Consider the following 9,239-nt stretch of genomic DNA (forward strand, 5'->3'; position numbering starts at 1 on the left):
AAAAAATGGATAAATTTGTTTGAAGTCATGGATTAGTAGGAAAGTATCTTATTTTGTAGGCATTTTAAGTGAAGTTGGAGATATATTTTCACCGGATTACCCTCAAGTTTTTTCTTTGTTAAACGTAGAGTTTAGAGATATTTCTGAAGCACATAAAAATCCAGTCCGAAAAGGGAAATCCTCTTATAGATAATATAGATTTAAAGATTTAATTTTATATTAGCCCATTTCATATGCTAAAGTTATATTAAATTTTCTATATTAATAGATGAAATAGTAATGACATTTCTTATCAATTTGATGTGCAATTTTGAAATATAAATATTTTTAATATCAGGTCTACTTTTTAAAGTTTAGAGAAATGTTATATCTACAATATTTTCACAACATTAACACAACAAATTCTAGGTGGTGGGTTGTTATTAGTTGCTATAAGTAGGCAAAAAAGTAATTTAAGTTGTAAATTTAAATTAGAACGAATAACAACTTACTAACTATGATTTGTTATGAAAATGTTGCAAACGTAACTCTCCTCTTAAGTTTATTATAGATTTTTTCCTAATTATTTTTATTATTAAAGCTTTATACATATATAAAAGTGTCAATCTACTAATAGGTGAAATAGTAATGTCATTCTTTACTAGTAATTGTACTCGATTTTGTTAGAAACCTTATCTTAGTAAATGACATTACTTGTGACATTATTTGTCATCGGATTGAATTGAGTGTGTGTGTGTTAATGACATTACTTGGATCTAAAAAAGTATGTTAATGACATTACTTGTGATGTACAATTTTGAAAATATAAAGAATTTCAATGTCAATCTACTTTGTAAGTATTTTTTTTTTTTTTTTTTTTTTTTTTAGAAGATACATTGTAAGTTCAATGTAAAATTTTTTAAATTTTTTTATTTTATTATCAAAGATTTATATATATAATGATTCTGTGGGTGTTCAAAGAATTCAGTAATATATCGATGGATTTCCTTGGATTCTAATGTTAAGGACCGACTTTCTTTTGGATCATTGTTCTTGTTAGGGTTGACCTACATGGAGTACCATTGCCTAATTTATGTGTGAGGTAGTTCTTAAATGTTTTTGAGACATGTTCTATTACTTAGAAGTTTGAGGTCATCAATTTCTTTTCTATGGAATTGGAAGATTGTTAATATCCTAGGGAATAAGTTTTGATGCCAAAAATGTAATTCTTTAATTTTAACTGATATGAGTTAATGGATTGACTCAATAGAACACGAAGTGTGTAGAAAGCAATGTTGTGGTATACTGGTATTATAAAATTGGAATAGTGAACCATATTTTGATTGGATATTGATGGATTTGTGTGGCAAGAGAGTTTATTTTGAAGACTATTACAATTTGAATAATAGTCAATTGTGGTGCCTTTTGTTTTATTTAGGTAGATGGTTATAATTATAAAGTTGCATTATACTCTAAGTTCTAGGCTGCTATGATAATATTATCTACAAGGTGAAAAAAAGAAAAAGAAAAAGGGGTTTGAGATATTTCATGGAATTCCCTCCTAGCCAATGTACCTTTAGAGATTATGGTTTCATAATAAGCCGTATATTTATGAGGAACTCAACTCTTCAATGAGTTCAAACCAAGCATCATCCAGAGGTTAAAGGTGAAACAAATTTTGCTTAATCGCAAAGATAATTTATATAATTAAGATAGACATTCTATAACAGACCCTAAATAAATGCTCAATTGCTTTTTATGGAGACTTTAGAAATTTATATTCTACGATTTTGAGGAAGGAAAAGTCTACACATATGTTGTGAAATAGTTTTGAACTTATATTTAAGTGGATACAATATACAACTTAATGGGATGTCAGAGCATAGTGATTTATGTTAATTTTTGATCATGTGGATTTTCCTTCATCATAAACTTGGAGGCTTTTTCACCATTTAGAATTATTGGAGATTATTTATTGAAGAAATATCATTTTTAATGGGTTTACTTGAACATGTAGGTTTTGAAAATTTTATTCGCTATGGAGGTAGTTTGTAGAGCAGTTTGGGTCAGAGTTATAGGTATCTGAAAGAGATTTTTTTCATAGTTTAATTGCTCTTGAACTATGGTGATGAGTGACAAATTTGTATAGACTGATACAATTGTGGCTTTAAAGTAGCGTAGTGGAAGCGTGATAAATTGGCTCAGCTTAGGATGAATTCAGATGATTGAATTCTTGTAAGTGGGGGATTGTGATATTTGGTTCAAAAAAAGAAAAAAAGGAGATTTTTTATAGGGGCAGCTTAGTAATTTTGATATTGTGGTTAGCAATAAATATATACCTTATGTCAAAAACCCTAATCACCGTAAAACAACAAAAACACATTTGTGGTCTTACAGATTAGAAGTGGAAGTCTTATAGATTAGAAAGGCTAGGGAGAAGGCTGCGTGGGTTTATAAAAAAAAAAGGCTTGATTTTCTATTTGTTTAAGAATAGACATTATTTGTTTATTATACCATATCATATTAAACAAATAATGGATTGATGGTATAATAAACAAATAATGGAGTGATGGTATAAAAAAAAGGCTTGATTTTTTATATTTAAAAATGACAACATCATTTTTATTATACCATGTCATTTTAAATTATTTAATAATTTAAATTTTTAGGCTAAAAAATAATGGGAGCATCATTTTATTGGACAAACTAAGCATACGTGGCAAGTTTATGTGATACTTCAGGGTGTAGAATCCAAACACCCCCAAACTTTAAAGGTGTAGTTTACAAATTTAGCCTTGAAGATTAGTATATTAACAACATAAATCATTCCTAATGACCCAATTCTGCCACATTGAAACAAAGGCCAAAGAGGTGGTTTGGGGGGGGGGGGGAGAGAGAGAGAGAGAGAGAGATACAAATCCTTATTATCCAAATACTTAATAATAAATTCATCACTCCAATACTTAACAACATATATCATTCCTAATCACACCCAATTCTGCCATAACTCAAAACAAACACCAAAATATGGTGAGGAGGGGGGTTCCACAATAATTACACAAAATCTGAGACATACAATATTTATCATCCCAATAGTTAACAATTATTTAATCACTCCACCATCTTGTCTCCTTGAAATGATATTGCCTTCTACTTAAAATTCTTCCTAGTTATTGTGATGGTAGGAACTATCAAATCATCCAAAAATTCATGAAGACTCTACCCACATCCTCTGTTTTTTTATCCACATTTGATTTGAAGGAAGAGATTTTCTCTAGCTAGAAATCTGCAAAAAGGCCTATGTTTCTCTGTCCCATAGCACACAATTCCAATCTTGATATAGATGGTGGTCAAATCATTTTACTATGATTCAGTTGCTACAAGGCTTGTAGCAAAGTATTCAATGCAATTTAAACTTATTGTGAATGTTGACATCTTGTACGAATATCTGGTGAGAGGGTTATAGTACATTTATGTTAATGAATAATGTACTCCGAATATCTTCTCTACATATACATGTGAATCTCATCATTTACATTATTAATCAAGGAATAATGATTTAAAGTCTAGTTCTACAATAATGGCCATGAAGGACATTTTACTTAATGACATAAGAATTCCAAAAACTAAGCATATAAGTATTTCATTTGAGATGCCAAGAGCTTTGTAGTTCAATTGACAATTCTTGGTAGTTATTGGATGCATTTAAAGTTCTCGCTTCATTATATACATACAATTAAGAATTAAAAGGGTGTGATACATTATCCTTCAAGTATTGAGAAGTTGAAATATGGGGTGTATTGCGTTCAAGAATGGAAATTGACATGTTCAGTATGTATTTTTTTTTTTTTTTTTTTTTTTTAATGAGAGAACCCAAAAAATCCTAGAAAAATAAAAGTGGCTAAGCACTTTGTGAAAATAAAGAGCCATAAAGCCAAAATACCACTAGACATCTAATGTGTTAAACCTCACAATTCTAACTTGTGAATTTTAAGTTCGGGATTGTGAGATTTATATGGTTGTTGAAAGGGATAAGTGACTTAATAAGAAGAGGAAGTGCATGTTTATGTGATACTTTGATCGTATTGTAATAAAAGATTACAGGGTATTAATTCATCCATGATAAGTAGAGAACATATCTTTCTCGAAAGCACCATGTAATTCCACAACAAGAATGGTAAAATAAGTATATATGCTAAACAAGAAACCAAAAAGTAGCAAAAGGTAAGAAAGAAGAACCTAATGGATTTTCGCCCAAAAACCTTGTAGTTCAGTGGCATTTCTTGATCTCCTTTATGAGGAAAACCTAGGTTCAAGTTCCCCTCCCCCACTTTCAACAATTGAATTATCAAATAACCTAATGGATTTTCACTTCAACAATGTTTATAAAGGTGCAAAATGCCTTACGGCATATAACCAAATGTACATAGAGAATTGATGGTTATGAAAATAGGTTGAAAGTTCAAATATGTGTATAAACACCCTTGAACGTTTAGACCCCCAAGTTACAACTTAACCAATTCAAGCATTATGTCAAACAACTAGTGTGCGGAAAATTAACATAAGCTATAATATGGAATTGGAAAAACTATCTAAGCCAAATTAAAATCACAACCCACAGCAGATAATAAAAGGCAAAGATAAAAGGGAAGTAAGATGCAAACACAAAGACAACACGCGATGTGTTATCGAAGAGGAAATCGAAGCCCTCGGCGTAAAACCTCTCCGCCGCCCTCCAAGCGGTAAACAATCCACTAGAAAATATAGTTGGGATACATGGACAACAATAGACCCTCCAAGCCTAATCTACCCAGTGCACCTAAGCCCTCCAAGCTTCTTGCTCCAACGAGGTTGCACCGAACCTTTTTCTTTTCTAGCTTCCCGGATTCCGCTACTAGACCGTAGCATCAACCAATGTAGATTGGTTCCTTCCTAACTGCTTCTCAGAAATCCAAACAGCTCTCTCACAGTGATGAATATGGTGAGAACAAGGTTTGGTAAAATGCCTCTCAAGGATTTGACAATGGAGAGGAAGAGAGTTGAGGAATTTGAAGAGACTCTAATGTATAAATTGTGGGTGAATCGATCTTGTTTTTCTTTAGGGTTTCTCTCTTAAAATTTTCTTTGGAAGCTCTCTTACATTTGTGGGTAAAAGGGGTATTTATACTGGAGTAAGAGAGGAATGTAAAACGTCAAGATTTACAAAACAGGGGTGGCTCGCGGCTTGACCTCACGACTTGATTGAGTCACGAGATCCAGTCGCGAGATAACCGTATGGACAGTTGTCCTGTTTTGTCCTGTAATGCTCCAGCTAGCATGACTGTTCACCTTCCGACATGCTTGGCACGTGTGCTGCATCTGGCGGCTTGCAGCCGCGAGTCACCCGCGAGGCCAAGCCGCGAGTCTCTATTTTCTTGCACACTCTTGAGCAAACTTCACTCTATCTCACTCAGTACCCTTACAACAAGCCCACCTAAATACAGGGTTATTAAATGCTGAAATACAAGCAAATTTGGCACAGAATAAAGCTAATAAAATGGTTGATTAAATTCAACCTTACATAGGTTGTTTGACAAACTAATTATTATCTATTATTTGATTGACTAATCCTTTATATTGGAATGGGTAAAGAGTTCTCCCTTGAAGCTTGTCATTCTCGCATAAATAGTGGAGAGAAATTTCATTAATACAAAGTAAATGTACATGCATCAACAAATGCAAAATGCACCAACCTAGAAGTAATTTTTATCAAATTTTATCAACAAGTCCAATTTATAGGTCTATTCAAACACACACATGCACTCAATTTAATCCGATGACATCTTAGATCCATACTTTATTTTGCTCAAATCCTCCTTAAAATCACAAACCCGTTTAATCAAAACATCAATCAAGCAAAATGCTCCCACAAAAATTAAGTGGTAATTCAAAAAAAAAAAAATTTCCATAGGAGAAGGATCATTCCAGTGCATTGGTTTTTGTAATAACTTTGGTTGTTGGGTTGTGATTGGATTTGAGCTTGGACCACTTCAAATCCTGTATGTCACACAAGTTCATGAGTCTAGGTGTTGAAGGGCCTAATGTTTGCGAGATAAAGGTCCAATTTGAGTTAAGCCGAATGATTGAAACACTTCATTGTAAACAAAATGAAGTTATGGGACATATTTGAAAAAATTCCAACTTTTAGGTAAAAAATTAAGACATTGAGGAACCATCATGATTGAGCTTATTTATTGAAAATCTCCTAAGCAACCTCAATAAAATTTTGGCTAAACATATTTTGAAAAGGGAAAGGAGGTAAATTATAAAGCTTAAACCAAGTTTAATATACCGAATAAACAATTAAAAGGGACCTCTAGTGGAGATTGATATTCTTAGTCTCGGGTCAATTTATAGGTTGCACCAATCATTTTGAGAGTGATTAAACAACAATCAAGTTGTGATGAAACAAAATTTGAATCAATTAGAATCATAAATTAGGATAAAACAAGAAAAAAATTGAATGGATATAAATATAAAGATAATGCCATTTATAATCATGAATAATTTCATGATGAATACACAGGAATAACAGAGATATGGGAAGAAAATTGCTACATATTGGTAGATGACCCAAAAACTTCTCAACTAATTAACCCAAAAGAGTCAAAAACATGATGAAAAGAAGTAAAACCAAATTGATGATTAAAGAAGCTTGTATCATCAGCATATTTTTTCCACAGATTATCAAATCATACATACGGAGCATGTCAGTTGGGAATAGCTATGAAAGATATTCACAACCATTGAATATCAGCATACCAGAAGTGTGCACTGCTTTTGTACACTAACAACGAGGTATAGACCAAATGTTCCTAGGGATATATGAATCCCAAATCTGTGATTTTGCAACCAAAAAAAAAAGATCAAATGGAACTATGTTCTCTGCAAAAAGTATATTAAATCAAGAGAAGATCAAGTATTTCCCCAAATTTAAAATTCCTTTTTCTTTTTTTTTTTTCCCTAATAAGTGAGAAAGATTTTATTAAAAAGGCTACTTCATGCAAGAAGAATGCAGTAGCTAAACAAAATATGTACAAAACAACTTATTTGCTACATGAAGCCGTCATACAATTTAAATATTTTAGTAGTGATGTCACGGAAGCCTAAAGAAAGTGCACACAATACTCTCTTGATGGAACAAAAATTAAATTATTAGCTTCTGGTAGCAAACCTCGACTCCACAAGGGGTTTCCCTGAATCCACAAGAAGATAAACTAGAATCCACCAAAGAAAGAATTTGACAAAAAGTCTGTGTTTATTGATAATAGTTTGATTTGCCTCTGACGGCCACAAAGCATATAAATACCAAAAAGTAAAACCCTAGGACAACTAGGAAACATCCAAAACCCTAATTTGCACTAATTACGCGATTAGGTGACAAGATTCCAAAATTTACTAAAAATAGCAAAATTGAGTTAAATGCAAAATAATAAATTACAGACATTAAGGGTCATCCCAAAACAGATAGACCTTATTCTGACTTTTAAACTAAAAATTATAAGGAAAAACAAATATTACTATAAATAGCAAAAACGCTATTTTTAGAGCCTTAACGAAGGAATTTGCCTAAATTAAGCGATGCTTATGGCATTGGTCATGAGTCTAGATCAAAATGTCAATTCCTTTTAACCTATCAAATTTCATGCAATTTTGACATTGTCGCCCTAATGGCCACTACTAGCGCCCCCCTTGATCTTACGTTATGACTTCCGACGCCTCTACTGCTCCAGGAAGGCATGTGCTGTCTGTTCTACATCACCCTTGCTTGCATGTAGATGACTTGTAATGACTATACGTTAGACAGTAGTTGATGAAACTATATCACCTTCCATGGCTGCCTTACATCTGAATTTTTGTAATGGCCAGACAGTAGCTGAAGCATTATAAAAAAAAAAAACCATCCAAAACATATTGTTCAGCTTATTACTAGTCAACCAGGTAGATACCCAAGCCTAAATGAGTTTGGGAACTTAGTTATCAACTAGGATTGTTAACATATCACCAAACCACACAGCCCGAGCCAAAGAACATAGGCTTCAAATATGACCAAGAGTTTCCTCACAAGCCTTACACAGAGGACAGCTATGAGAAATTAATGACAATGTCCCTCATAGGCACAACATTCACCAAATATTTTTCAAAGCTAAAACAATAATCTTGTAGGGTATCTTACAAAATCCCACCCTAGCCTCATAAGAACCTAACTTAGTATAAGGCCAAAATACTTCAACAGAGTTTGGCCAAGGTGTATCATACACGGATAATACTAGTTGCTGATTCCAAGGCCAGAGGTCTTGTCCATCTGATCAGTCACACAAGCAAGTTTCTCAACCTCTGTGCCTTTGTTTCCAGCTCTAGAACTAGGCCAAAGAAATGGTCAATTGGAATGTTAGTACCATCCCCAAGATCCCACTTAACCTCAGTTAACTGTGTCCCTCTAGACCAAAGGATACTCCTCCTAGATTAATAAGAAATATTGGTAAATCTACACTCAAGTGGAGTGTTGAAATTAAAATATTTTTTGTTTAAGAACATCATTCATGAAAAAAAATTAGGCTTGGCAACAAGCGTCCAAAAGTGTGTACATTTCTGAATCACTAAATATACAACATGAATCATGGTTTTATGCAAGTAAATAAGTTATATCTCAAAAAATAAAAATAAAAGTTCCGTTGTACATTCTGTTCTACTTTTTGATGGTAAATCTGGTGAAGATGCTTGGTCTCCTCTGTAAAATTTTAAACATTCCTTTTGCGGAGACCATAAATCCAATTGACCTAATTTGTGTTTTTTGTTGTAGAATCATAAAGCAAGGACTTCTCTATCCCTGGAAAGACACGGTCTATATCTCTGGATTTGATGTTTAGTGATTGTAGATATCTTTTGTAGATATTCCTATCAGCATGTCTGTTTGTATGGTTTGATAAATCTGAGAACTAGTCTTCTAATGATACAATCTTCTCTGATCAATTTGGGTTACTTCATTGCTTCATAGTTTCAGTTCTTTTGGGATTAATTATTTGCTTCATAGTTTCATTTTAAATTATTTAATAATTTAAAATTTTTTAGGCTACAAAAATAATGGGAGCATCATTTTATTGGACAAACTAAGCATGCATGGCAAGTTTGTGGTACTAAACAAAAAATATGGTTGGATGGGCAACTAATGCAAACATAACAGAGCTTTAAAGGGTAAAATCTAAATTCTAAAACTTCAG

The sequence above is a fragment of the Quercus lobata genome, chromosome 8 (genome assembly GCF_001633185.2).
Source record: "Quercus lobata isolate SW786 chromosome 8, ValleyOak3.0 Primary Assembly, whole genome shotgun sequence".
NCBI lineage: Eukaryota > Viridiplantae > Streptophyta > Magnoliopsida > Fagales > Fagaceae > Quercus > Quercus lobata.